The sequence below is a fragment of the Channa argus genome, unplaced genomic scaffold (assembly GCF_033026475.1).
Source record: "Channa argus isolate prfri unplaced genomic scaffold, Channa argus male v1.0 Contig052, whole genome shotgun sequence".
Classification (NCBI taxonomy): Eukaryota; Metazoa; Chordata; class Actinopteri; order Anabantiformes; family Channidae; genus Channa; species Channa argus.
Genome location: NW_027125271.1, coordinates 18,762 through 31,877, shown reverse-complemented (window position 1 = coordinate 31,877; position 13,116 = coordinate 18,762). Strand labels below are relative to the sequence as shown.

At 41.2% G+C, this 13,116-nt stretch overlaps 5 pseudogenes; all 5 read right to left on the bottom strand.

Moving 5' to 3' along the window:
• Nucleotides 1-325: 325 nt before the first annotated feature.
• LOC137119208 (5S ribosomal RNA) lies at nucleotides 326-444 on the bottom strand (annotated as a pseudogene).
• An 857-nt stretch (nucleotides 445-1,301) lies between these two features.
• Nucleotides 1,302-1,420, bottom strand: LOC137119263 (5S ribosomal RNA; annotated as a pseudogene).
• Nucleotides 1,421-2,271: 851 nt separating this feature from the next.
• On the bottom strand, nucleotides 2,272-2,390 carry LOC137119241 (5S ribosomal RNA; annotated as a pseudogene).
• Nucleotides 2,391-2,641: 251 nt separating this feature from the next.
• Nucleotides 2,642-2,760, bottom strand: LOC137119170 (5S ribosomal RNA; annotated as a pseudogene).
• Nucleotides 2,761-3,617: 857 nt separating this feature from the next.
• On the bottom strand, nucleotides 3,618-3,736 carry LOC137119239 (5S ribosomal RNA; annotated as a pseudogene).
• Nucleotides 3,737-13,116: the final 9,380 nt, after the last annotated feature.

Here is a 13,116-nt window from a genome sequence, read left to right as displayed (position 1 = left end):
AGGTGCTGATGCCAGAAAGAGCCTCGCTAGCTGTTGGGAACCGTACTTTTAAAACTCCAGGAAGTGTAGGATGGACCAATCAGCTTCCTGTACTGCCCCCCAATCCGGCCAATCAGGCAGGGCACCTATAAGAACAAGAAAATAAAAACAACACATATGGCCAGGACCGTAACATGGTCTACTAGTAATGAAGCACGATGGTTGACAAACCAATAAAGTAGCAAAACAGTAATGAAAGAACAAAATTTGATGAAAATATAGAACAATTTCTATGAATAAATAGGCAGTAACACCAGCTTGTGCTGCCCGTAAACCCAAGCAAAGAAGCTTACAGCACGTGGTATTCCCAGGCGTTCTTCCTACCAAGTACTAACAAGGCCCGGCCCTATTTGGCTGCCGAGATCGGACGGGATCGGGCGCTTAGAGAGCAGTGTGGCCGTAAGCTGCATTTGACATCATCAACAGCTCTTAAAAACGCTGGAGAAGCAGAATGCATGACACTTGCTAAGAAGAAGATAAATGTGGCAAAGTACAAAGTACTATAACTGTACTGGTCTGTTACGCCCCTGTCTAGGGGGTCAGGGTGCAACATACAAAGATAAATTAGCATGTTCCCTCTCCGATCCCCAAACCAAAATCCAGGATCGAGATGTTCCAACAGAATGATATTTATTTTAAACGAAAGAAAGTGTCAAACAAAACATGACACTACAACTCAGGGCGAACCAAGGCCAACATAATAAACAAAATAAGCCATTTCCCACAGAAAGTGCTAGCTAGCCTGATAGAAATAAACAAACCAAAAGACAGTCGCTAGCCCTAACTCCCTAATGTGAAAACAGTCCAAAGAAAATGGCAGTTCACCCCTACAGATTTAATACTATTTACAAAATATACAATTTATAAACAAAACCACGGCATAAAACCTAACAATTCAAAAATGCTAAATAAGGTTTGGAAACCAAGAACAGCAAACAGGTGCTGCTGCCAGAAAGAGCCTCGCTAGCTGTTGGGAACCGTACTTTTAAAACTCCAGGAAGTGTAGGATGGACCAATCAGCTTCCTGTACTGCCCCCCAATCCGGCCAATCAGGCAGGGCACCTATAAGAACAACAAAATAAAAACAACACATATGGCCAGGACCGTAACATGGTCTACTAGTAATGAAGCACGATGGTTGACAAACCAATAAAGTAGCAAAACAGCAATGAAAGAACAAAATTTGATGAAAATATAGAACAATTTCTATGAATAAATAGGCAGTAACACCAGCTTGTGCTGCCCGTAAACCCAAGCAAAAAAGCTTACAGCACCTGGTATTCCCAGGCGGTCTTCCTACCAAGTACTAACCAGGCCCGGCTCTATTTGGCTGCCGAGATCGGACGAGATCGGGCGCTTAGAGAGCGGTGTGGCCGTAAGCTGCATTTGACATCATCAACAGCTCTTAAAAACGCTGGAGAAGCAGAATGCATGACACTTGCTAAGAAGAAGATAAATGTGGCAAAGTACAAAGTAAATACTGTACTGGTCTGTTACGCCCCTGTCTAGGGGGTCAGGGTGCAACATACAAAGATAAATTAGGATCCCCAATCCAAAATCCAGGATCGAGATGTTCCAACAGAATGATATTTATTTTAAACGAAAGAAAGTGTCACACAAAACATGACACTACAACTCAGGGCGAACCAAGGCCAACATAATAAACAAAATAAGCCATTTCCCACAGAAAGTGCTAGCTAGCCTGATAGAAATAAACAAACCAAAAGACAGTCGCTAACCCTAACTCCCTAATGTGAATACAAGAGAAAACAATCAAAACAAAATGGCAGTTCACCCCTACAGATTTAATACTATTTACAAAATATAGAATTTATAAACACAACCACGGCACAAAACCTAACAATTCAAAAATGCTAAATAAGGTTTGGAAACCAAGAACAGCAAACAGGTGCTGCTGCCAGAAAGAGCCTCGCTAGCTGTTGGGAACCGTACTTTTAAAACTCCAGGAAGTGTAGGATGGACCAATCAGCTTCCTGTACTGCCCCCCAATCCGGCCAATCAGGCAGGGCACCTATAAGAACAACAAAATAAAAACAACACATATGGCCAGGACCGTAACATGGTCTACTAGTAATGAAGCACGATGGTTGACAAACCAATAAAGTAGCAAAACAGCAATGAAAGAACAAAATTTGATGAAAATATAGAACAATTTCTATGAATAAATAGGCAGTAACACCAGCTTGTGCTGCCCGTAAACCCAAGCAAAAAAGCTTACAGCACCTGGTATTCCCAGGCGGTCTTCCTACCAAGTACTAACCAGGCCCGGCTCTATTTGGCTGCCGAGATCGGACGAGATCGGGCGCTTAGAGAGCAGTGTGGCCGTAAGCTGCATTTGATATCATCAACAGCTCTTAAAAACGCTGGAGAAGCAGAATGCATGACACTCGCTAAGAAGAAGATAAATGTGGCAAAGTACTAAAACGGTACTGGTCTAGTAGTAAAGAAGCACGATGGTTGACAAACCAATAAAGTAGCAAAACAGCAATGAAAGAACAAAATTGGATGAAAATATAGAACAATTTCTATGAATAAATAGGCAGTAACACCAGCTTGTGCTGCCCGTAAACCCAAGCAAAAAAGCTTACAGCACCTGGTATTCCCAGGCGGTCTTCCTACCAAGTACTAACCAGGCCTGGCCCTATTTGGCTGCCGAGATCGGACAAGATCGGGCGCTTAGAGAGCGGTGTGGCCGTAAGCTGCATTTGACATCATCAACAGCTCTTAAAAACGCTGGAGAAGCAGAATGCATGACACTTGCTAAGAAGAAGATAAATGTGGCAAAGTACAAAGTAGTATAACTGTACTGGTCTGTTACGCCCCTGTCTAGGGGGTCAGTGTGCAACATACAAAGATAAATTAGCATGTTCCCTCTCCGATCCCCAAATCAAAATCCAGGATCGAGATGTTCCAACAGAATGATATTTATTTTAAACGAAAGAAAGTGTCAAACAAAACATGACACTACAACTCAGGGCGAACCAAGGCCAACATAATAAACAAAATAAGCCATTTCCCACAGAAAGTGCTAGCTAGCCTGATAGAAATAAACAAACCAAAAGACAGTCGCTAACCCTAACTCCCTAATGTGAAAACAGTCCAAAGAAAATGGCAGTTCACCCCTACAGATTTAATACTATTTACAAAATATACAATTTATAAACAAAACCACGGCACAAAACCTAACAATTCAAAAATGCTAAATAAGGTTTGGAAACCAAGAACAGCAAACAGGTGCTGCTGCCAGAAAGAGCCTCGCTAGCTGTTGGGAACCGTACTTTTAAAACTCCAGGAAGTGTAGGATGGACCAATCAGCTTCCTGTACTGCCCCCCAATCTGGCCAATCAGGCAGGGCACCTATAAGAACAACAAAATAAAAACAACACATATGGCCAGGACCGTAACATGGTCTACTAGTAATGAAGCACGATGGTTGACAAACCAATAAAGTAGCAAAACAGCAATGAAAGAACAAAATTTGATGAAAATATAGAACAATTTCTATGAATAAATAGGCAGTAACACCAGCTTGTGCTGCCCGTAATCCCAAGCAAAAAAGCTTACAGCACCTGGTATTCCCAGGCGGTCTTCCTACCAAGTACTAACCAGGCCCGGCTCTATTTGGCTGCCGAGATCCGACGAGATCGGGCGCTTAGAGAGCGGTGTGGCCGTAAGCTGCATTTGACATCATCAACAGCTCTTAAAAACGCTGGAGAAGCAGAATGCATGACACTTGCTAAGAAGAAGATAAATGTGGCAAAGTACAAAGTAGTATAACTGTACTGGTCTGTTACGCCCCTGTCTAGGGGGTCAGGGTGCAACATACAAAGATAAATTAGCATGTTCCCTCTCCGATCCCCAAACCAAAATCCAGGATCGAGATGTTCCAACAGAATGATATTTATTTTAAACGAAAGAAAGTGTCAAACAAAACATGACACTACAACTCAGGGCGAACCAAGGCCAACATAATAAACAAAATAAGCCATTTCCCACAGAAAGTGCTAGCTAGCCTGATAGAAATAAACAAACCAAAAGACAGTCGCTAACCAACTGTGCTGTTGACCTACAGGGTACCGGTGGAAATTGGACTACTGTTGGTCGAAGACGAAGAAGAAGAGGAGGAAGGTGTGTTCGTAGGCAAAGAGAGAAGAGGAAAGCTAAGAATGTAGGACTGACAGTAGGGACTTTGAATGTTGGTACTATGACAGGGAAGGCTAGGGAGTTGATCGACATGATGCAGAGAAGGAAGGTGGACATACTGTGTGTCCAGGAGACCAGGTGGAAAGGTAGCAAGGCTAGAAGCTTAGGAGCAGGGTTTAAGTTGTTTTACCATGGGTCAGATAGGAAGAGAAATGGAGTAGGAGTTATATTGAAAGAGGATTTTGTGAGGAATGTTCTAGAGGTGAAAAGAGTATCAGACAGGTTGATGAGTCTGAAGCTGGAAGTTGAAGGGGTGATGTTCAATGTTGTGAGTGGTTATGCCCCACAGGTAGGATGTGAGTTAGAAGAGAAGGAGAAATTCTGGAGTGAGTTAGATGAAGTGATGCAGAGCATCCCCAGAGGTGAGAGAGTTGTCATTGGTGCAGATTTCAATGGGCATGTAGGTGAAGGGAACAGAGGTGATGAGACTGTTATGGGCAGGTTTGGTGTTCAGGACAGGAACGCAGAAGGTCAGATGGTGGTTGACTTTGCAAAGAGGATGGAAATGGCTGTAGTAAACACTTTCTTTCAGAAGAGGCAGGAACATAGGGTGACGTACAAGAGCGGAGGGAGAAGCACTCAGGTAGACTACATCTTGTGTAGACGTTGTAATCTGAAAGAGATCAGTGACTGTAAAGCATTGGTAGGGGAGAGTGTAGCCAGACAACACAGGATGGTGGTGTGTAAAATGATGCTGGTGGTGAGGAAGATAAGGAGGACTAAGGCAGAGCAGCGGACAAAGTGGTGGAAGTTGAAAAAGGAAGAATGTCGTTTAGTTTTCAGGGAGGAGCTGAGACAGACTCTGGGTGGTTTGGAGGTGCTTCCAGATGACTGGACTACTACAGCTAATTTGATCAGGGAGACAGGTAGGAGGGTACTCGGTGTGTCATCTGGAAAGAGGAAAGTGGACAAGGAGACTTGGTGGTGGAACGAGGAAGTTCAGGAGTGTATACAGAGAAAGAGGTTAGCTAAGAAGAAGTGGGACACTGAGAGGACTGAAGAGAGTAGACAGGAGTACAGGGAGATACAGCGTAAGGTGAAGATAGAGGTGGCACAGGCCAAACAAAGAGCATATGAGGACTTGTATGCTAGGTTGGACACTAAAGAGGGAGAGGTGGATTTGTACAGGTTGGCCAGACAAAGAGATAGAGATGGAAAGGATGTGCAGCAGGTTAGGGTGATTAAAGATAAGGATGGAAATGTATTGACAGGTGCCAGGAGTGTGATGGGAAGATGGAAGGAGAACTTTGAAGAGTTGATGAATGAGGAAAATGAAAGGGAACGAAGAGTAGAAGAGGTGACTGTTGTGGAGCAGGAAGTAGCAAAGATTAGTAAGAGTGAAGTGAGGAGGACATTGAAGAGGATGAAGAGTGGAAAGGCAGTTGGTCCTGATGACATACCTGTGGAGGTATGGAAGTGTCTAGGAGAGGCGGCAGTAGAGTTTTTGACTAGTTTGTTTAACAAGATCTTGGAGAGTGAGAGGATGCCAGAGGACTGGAGGAAAAGTGTACTGGTACCAATTTTTAAGAACAAGGGAGATGTGCAGAGCTGTGGCAACTACAGAGGAATAAAGCTGATGAGTCACACAATGAAGTTGTGAGAAAGAGTAGTGGAAGCTCGGCTAAGGGCAGAGGTGAGTATTTGTGAGCAGCAATATGGTTTCATGCCTAGAAAGAGTACAACAGATGCAGTATTTGCTTTGAGGACGCTGATGGAGAAGTACAGAGAGGGTCATAGGGAGTTGCATTGTGTCTGCGTAGATTTAGAGAAAGCGTATGACAGGGTGCCGAGAGAGGAGCTGTGGTATTGTATGAGGACGTCTGGAGTGTCAGAGAAGTATGTTAGAGTGGTGCAGGACATGTATGAGAGCTGTAAGACAGTGGTGAGGTGCTGTAGGTGTGACAGAGGAGTTCAAGGTGGAGGTGGGTCTGCATCAAGGATCGGCTTTGAGCCCCTTCTTGTTTGCTCTGGTGATGGACAGACTGACAGATGAGGTTAGACAAGAATCTCCCTGGACTATGATGTTTGCAGATGACATTGTTATTTGCAGTGAGAGCAGGGAGCAGGTGGAGGAAAATCTAGAGTGGTGGAGGTCTGCTCTGGAAAACAGAGGAATGAAGCTTAGCCGCAGCAAGACAGAATACATGTGTGTGAATGAGAGGGACCCAGGTGGAACGGTGAGGTTACAGGGAGCAGAGGTGAAGAAGGTGCAGGACTTTAAGTATTTAGGGTCAACGGTTCAGAGCAACGGTGAGTGTGGAAAAGAGGTGAAGAGGCGAGTGCAGGCAGGTTGGAACGGGTGGAGAAAAGTGTCAGGTGTGTTGTGTGATAAAGAGTCTCAGCGAGTCTCAGCGAGAATGAAAGGAAAGGTGTTCAAGACGGTGGTGAGACCAGCAATGTTGTTGCACTGAAGAAAAGACAGGAGGCAGAGCTGGAGGTAGCAGAGCTTAAGATGTTGAGGTTCTCTTTGGGAGTGACGAGGATGGACAGGATCAGGAATGAGTACATCAGAGGGACAGCTCATGTTAGATGTTTTGGAGATAAAGTCAGAGAGGCCAGATTGAGGTGGTTTGGACATGTTCAGAGGAGAAACTGTGAATATATCGGTAGAAGGATGCTGAGGTTGGAGCTGCCAGGCAGGAGGTCTAGAGGAAGACCAAAGAGGAGATTTATGGATGTAGTGAGGGAGGACATGAAGTTAGTTGGTGTGAGAGAAGAGGATGTAGAGGACAGAGTTAGATGGAGGCACATGATTCGCTGTGGCGACCCCTGAAAGGGAGCAGCCGAAAGGAAAAGAAGAAGAAGGCCGAATCAACAAATATGCTTGTTTCTGCCAAATGCAGCAAAATACTGAAAGGAAAGTGGGTTTACCTTCATATTTGACCCAGAACAACTCAGTTCAGCATAGAAATATCATTGCAACAGCTTTTATTTAGCCAGAAATCAAGAGTGGAAGTTTTTATGCGCTTAAAAGCGTTTTCAGGCCGAATTAGCAAATATGCTTGTTTCTGCCAAATGCAGCAAAATACTGAAAGGAAAGTGGGTTTGCCTTCATATTTGACACAGAACAACTCAGTTCAGCATGGAAATATCATTGCAACAGCTTTTATTTAGCCAGAAATCAAGAGTGTAAGTTTTTATGCGCTTAAAAGCATTTTCAGGCCGAATGAGCTGATTTCTGCCAATTGCAGGAAAATACTGAAAGGAAAGTGGGTTTGCCTTCATTTTTGACCCAGAACAACTCAGTTCAGCATGGAAATATCATTGCTACAGCTTTTATTTAGCCAGAAATCAAGAGTAGAAGTTTTTATGCGCTTAAAAGCATTTTCAGGCCGAATTAGCAAATATGCTTGTTTCTGCCAAATGCAGCAAAATACTGAAAGGAAAGTGGGTTTGCCTTCATATTTGACCTAGAACAACTCAGTTCATCATGGAAATATCATCGCAACATCTTTTATGTAGCCAGAAATCAAGAGTGTAAGTTTTTATGCGCTTAAAAGCATTTTCAGGCCGAATGAGCAAATATACTTGTTTCTGCCAAATGCAGCAAAATACTGAAAGGAAAGTGGGTTTGCCTTCATATTTGACCCAGAACAACTCAGTTCAGCATCGCAATATCATAGCAACAGCTTTTATTTAGCCAGAAATCAAGAGTGTACGTTTTTATGCGCTTAAAAGCATTTTCAGGCCAAATGAGCTGATTTCTGCCAATTGCAGCAAAATACTGAAAGGAAAGTGGGTTTGCCTTAATATTTGACCCAGAACAACTCAGTTCAGCATGGAAATATCATTGCAACAGCTTTTATTTAGCCAGAAATCAAGAGTGTAAGTTTTTATGCGCTTAAAAGCATTTTCAGGCCGAATGAGCAAATATGCTTGTTTCTGCCAAATGCAGCAAAATACTGAAAGGAAAGTGGGTTTGCCTTCATATTTGAGCCAGAACAACTCAGTTCAGCATGGAAATATCATTGCAAAAGCTTTTATTTATTCAGAAATCAAGAGTGTACGTTTTTATGCGCTTAAAAGCATTTTCAGGCCGAATGAGCAAATATGCTTGTTTCTGCCAAATGCAGCAAAATACTGAAAGGAAAGTGGGTTTGCCTTCATATTTGACCCAGAACAACTCAGTTCAGCATCGCAATATCATAGCAACAGCTTTTTTTTAGCCAGAAATCAAGAGTGTACGTTTTTATGCGCTTAAAAGCATTGTCAGGCCGAATGAGCTGATTTCTGCCAATTGCAGCAAAATACTGAAAGGAAAGTGGGTTTGCCTTAATATTTGACCCAGAACAACTCAGTTCAGCATGGAAATATCATTGCAACAGCTTTTATTTAGCCAGAAATCAAGAGTGTAAGTTTTTATGCGCTTAAAAGCATTTTCAGGCCGAATGAGCAAATATGCTTGTTTCTGCCAAATGCAGCAAAATACTGAAAGGAAAGTGGGTTTGCCTTCATATTTGACCTAGAACAACTCAGTTCAGCATGGAAATATCATTGCTACAGCTTTTATTTAGCCAGAAATCAAAAGTGTAAGTTTTTATGTGCTTAAAAGCATCTTCAGGCCGAATGAGCTGATTTCTGCCAATTGCAGCAAAACACTCAAAGGAAAGTGGGTTTGCCTTCATATTTGAGCCAGAACAACTCAGTTCAGCATGGAAATATCATAGCAACATCTTTTATGTAGCCAGAAATCAAGAGTGAAAGTTTTTATGCGCTTAAAAGCATTTTCAGGCCGAATGAGCAAATATGCTTGTTTCTGCCAAATGCAGCAAAATACTGAAAGGAAAGTGGGTTTGCCTTCATATTTGAGCCAGAACAACTCAGTTCAGCATGGAAATATCATTGCAACAGCTTTTATTTAGCCAGAAATCAAGAGTGTAAGTTTTTATGCGCTTAAAAGCATTTTCAGGCCGAATGAGCAAATATGCTTGTTTCTGCCAAATGCAGCAAAATACTGAAAGGAAAGTGGGTTTGCCTTCATATTTGACCCAGAACAACTCAGTTCAGCATGGAAATATCATGCAACAGCTTTTATTTATTCAGAAATCAAGAGTGTAAGTTTTTATGCGCTTAGAAGCATTTTCAGGCCGAATGAGCAAATATGCTTGTTTCTGCCAAATGCGGCAAAATACTGAAAGGAAAGTGGGTTTGCCTTAATATTTGACCCAGAACAACTCAGTTCAGCATGGAAATATCATTGCTACAGCTTTTATTTAGCCAGAAATCAAAAGTGTAAGTTTTTATGTGCTTAAAAGCATCTTCAGGCCGAATGAGCTGATTTCTGCCAATTGCAGCAAAATACTGAAAGGAAAGTGGGTTTGCCTTCATATTTGAGCCAGAACAACTCAGTTCAGCATGGAAATATCATTGCAACATATTTTATGTAGCCAGAAATCAAGAATGGAAGTGTTTATGCGCTTAAAAGCATTTTCAGGCCGAATGTGCAAATATGCTTGTTTCTGCCAAATGCAGCAAAATACTAAAAGGAAAGTGGGTTCGCCTTCATATTTGACCGCGAACAACTCAGTTCAGCATGGAAATATCATTGCTACAGCTTTTATTTAGCCAGAAATCAAGAGTGTAAGTTTTTATGCGCTTAAAAGCAAATTCAGGCCTAATTAGCAAATATGCTTGTTTCTACCAAATGCAGCAAAATACTGAAAGGAAAGTGGGTTTGCCTTTATTTTTGACCCAGAACAACTCAGTTCAGCATGGAAATATCATTGCTACAGCTTTTATTTTGCCAGAAATCAAGAGTGTACGTTTTTATGCGCTTAAAAGCATTTTCAGGCCGAATGAGCTGATTTCTGCCAATTGCAGCAAAATACTGAAAGGAAAGTGGGTTTGCCTTCATATTTGACCCAGAACAACTCAGTTCAGCATGGAAATATCATTGCAACAGCTTTTATTTAGCCAGAAATCAAGAGTGTAAGTTTTTATGCGCTTAAAAGCATTTTCAGGCCAAATGAGCAAATATGATTGTTTCTGCCAAATGCAGAAAAATACTAAAAGGAAAGTGGGTTTGCCTTCATTTTTGACCCAGAACAACTCAGTTCAGCATGGAAATATCATTGCAACAGCTTTTATTTAGACAGAAATCAAGAGTGTACGTTTTTATGCGCTTAAAAGCATTTTCAGGCCGAATGAGCTGATTTCTGCCAATTGCAGCAAAATACTGAAAGGAAAGTGGGTTTGCCTTCATATTTGACCCAGAACAACTCAGTTCAGCATAGAAATATCATGCAACAGCTTTTATTTATTCAGAAATCAAGAGTGTACGTTTTTATGCGCTTAAAAGCATTTTCAGGCCTAATGAGCAAATATGCTTGTTTCTGCCAAATGCAGCAAAATACTGAAAGGAAAGTGGGTTTGTCTTCATATTTGACCCAGAACAACTCAGTTCAGCATGGAAATATCATTGCTACAGCTTTTATTTAGCCAGAAATCAAGAGTGTAAGTTTTTATGCGCTTAAAAGCAAATTCAGGCCTAATTAGCAAATATGCTTGTTTCTGCCAAATGCAGCAAAATACTGAAAGGAAAGTGGGTTTGCCTTTATTTTTGACCCAGAACAACTCAGTTCAGCATGGAAATATCATTGCTACAGCTTTTATTTAGCCAGAAATCAAGAGTGTAAGTTTTTATGCGCTTAAAAGCATTTTCAGGCCGAATGGCAAATATGCTTGTTTCTGCCAAATGCAACAAAATACTGAAAGGAAAGTGGGTTTGCCTTCATATTTGACACAGAACAACTCAGTTCATCATGGAAATATCATTGCAACAGCTTTTATTTAGCCAGAAATCAAGAGTGTAAGTTTTTATGCGCTTAAAAGCATTTTCAGGCCGAATGAGCTGATTTCTGCCAATTGCAGCAAAATACTGAAAGGAAAGTGGGTTTGCCTTCATATTTGACCCAGAACAACTCAGTTCAGCATCGCAATATCATAGCAACAGCTTTTATTTAGCCAGAAATCAAGAGTGTACGTTTTTATGCGCTTAAAAGCATTGTCAGGCCGAATGAGCTGATTTCTGCCAATTGCAGCAAAATACTGAAATGAAAGTGGGTTTGCCTTAATATTTGACCCAGAACAACTCAGTTCAGCATGGAAATATCATTGCAACAGCTTTTATTTAGCCAGAAATCAAGAGTGTAAGTTTTTATGCGCTTAAAAGCATTTTCAGGCCGAATGAGCAAATATGCTTGTTTCTGCCAAATGCAGCAAAATACTGAAAGGAAAGTGGGTTTGCCTTCATATTTGACCCAGAACAACTCAGTTCAGCATGGAAATATCATTGCTACAGCTTTTATTTAGCCAGAAATCAAAAGTGTAAGTTTTTATGTGCTTAAAAGCATCTTCAGGCCGAATGAGCTGATTTCTGCCAATTGCAGCAAAACACTCAAAGGAAAGTGGGTTTGCCTTCATATTTGAGCCAGAACAACTCAGTTCAGCATGGAAATATCATACCAACATCTTTTATGTAACCAGAAATCAAGAGTGAAAGTTTTTATGCGCTTAAAAGCATTTTCAGGCCGAATGAGCAAATATGCTTGTTTCTGCCAAATGCAGCAAAATACTGAAAGGAAAGTGGGTTTGCCTTCATATTTGAGCCAGAACAACTCAGTTCAGCATGGAAATATCATTGCAACAGCTTTTATTTAGCCAGAAATCAAGAGTGTAAGTTTTTATGCGCTTAAAAGCATTTTCAGGCCGAATGAGCAAATATGCTTGTTTCTGCCAAATGCAGCAAAATACTGAAAGGAAAGTGGGTTTGCCTTCATATTTGACCCAGAACAACTCAGTTCAGCATGGAAATATCATCGCAACATCTTTTATGTAGCCAGAAATCAAGAGTGTACGTTTTTATGTGCTTAAAAGCATTTTCAGGCCGAATGAGCTGATTTCTGCCAATTGCAGCAAAACACTCAAAGGAAAGTGGGTTTGCCTTTATTTTTGACCCAGAACAACTCAGTTCAGCATGGAAATATCATTGCTACAGCTTTTATTTAGCCAGAAATCAAAAGTGTAAGTTTTTATGTGCTTAAAAGCATCTTCAGGCCGAATGAGCTGATTTCTGCCAATTGCAGCAAAACACTCAAAGGAAAGTGGGTTTGCCTTCATATTTGAGCCAGAACAACTCAGTTCAGCATGGAAATATCATAGCAACATCTTTTATGTAGCCAGAAATCAAGAGTGAAAGTTTTTATGCGCTTAAAAGCATTTTCAGGCCGAATGAGCAAATATGCTTGTTTCTGCCAAATGCAGCAAAATACTGAAAGGAAAGTGGGTTTGCCTTCATATTTGAGCCAGAACAACTCAGTTCAGCATGGAAATATCATTGCAACAGCTTTTATTTAGCCAGAAATCAAGAGTGTAAGTTTTTATGCGGTTAAAAGCATTTTCAGGCCGAATGAGCAAATATGCTTGTTTCTGCCAAATGCAGCAAAATACTGAAAGGAAAGTGGGTTTGCCTTAATATTTGACCCAGAACAACTCAGTTCAGCATGGAAATATCATTGCAAAAGCTTTTATTTATTCAGAAATCAAGAGTGTAAGTTTTTATGCGCTTAAAAGCATTTTCAGGCCGAATGAGCAAATATGCTTGTTTCTGCCAAATGCAGCAAAATACTGAAAGGAAAGTGGGTTTGCCTTCATATTTGACCCAGAACAACTCAGTTCAGCATGGAAATATCATTGCTACAGCTTTTATTTAGCCAGAAATCAAAAGTGTAAGTTTTTATGTGCTTAAAAGCATCTTCAGGCCGAATGAGCTGATTTCTGCCAATTGCAGCAAAACACTCAAAGGAAAGTGGGTTTGCCTTCATATTTGAGCCAGAACATCTCAGTTCAGCATGG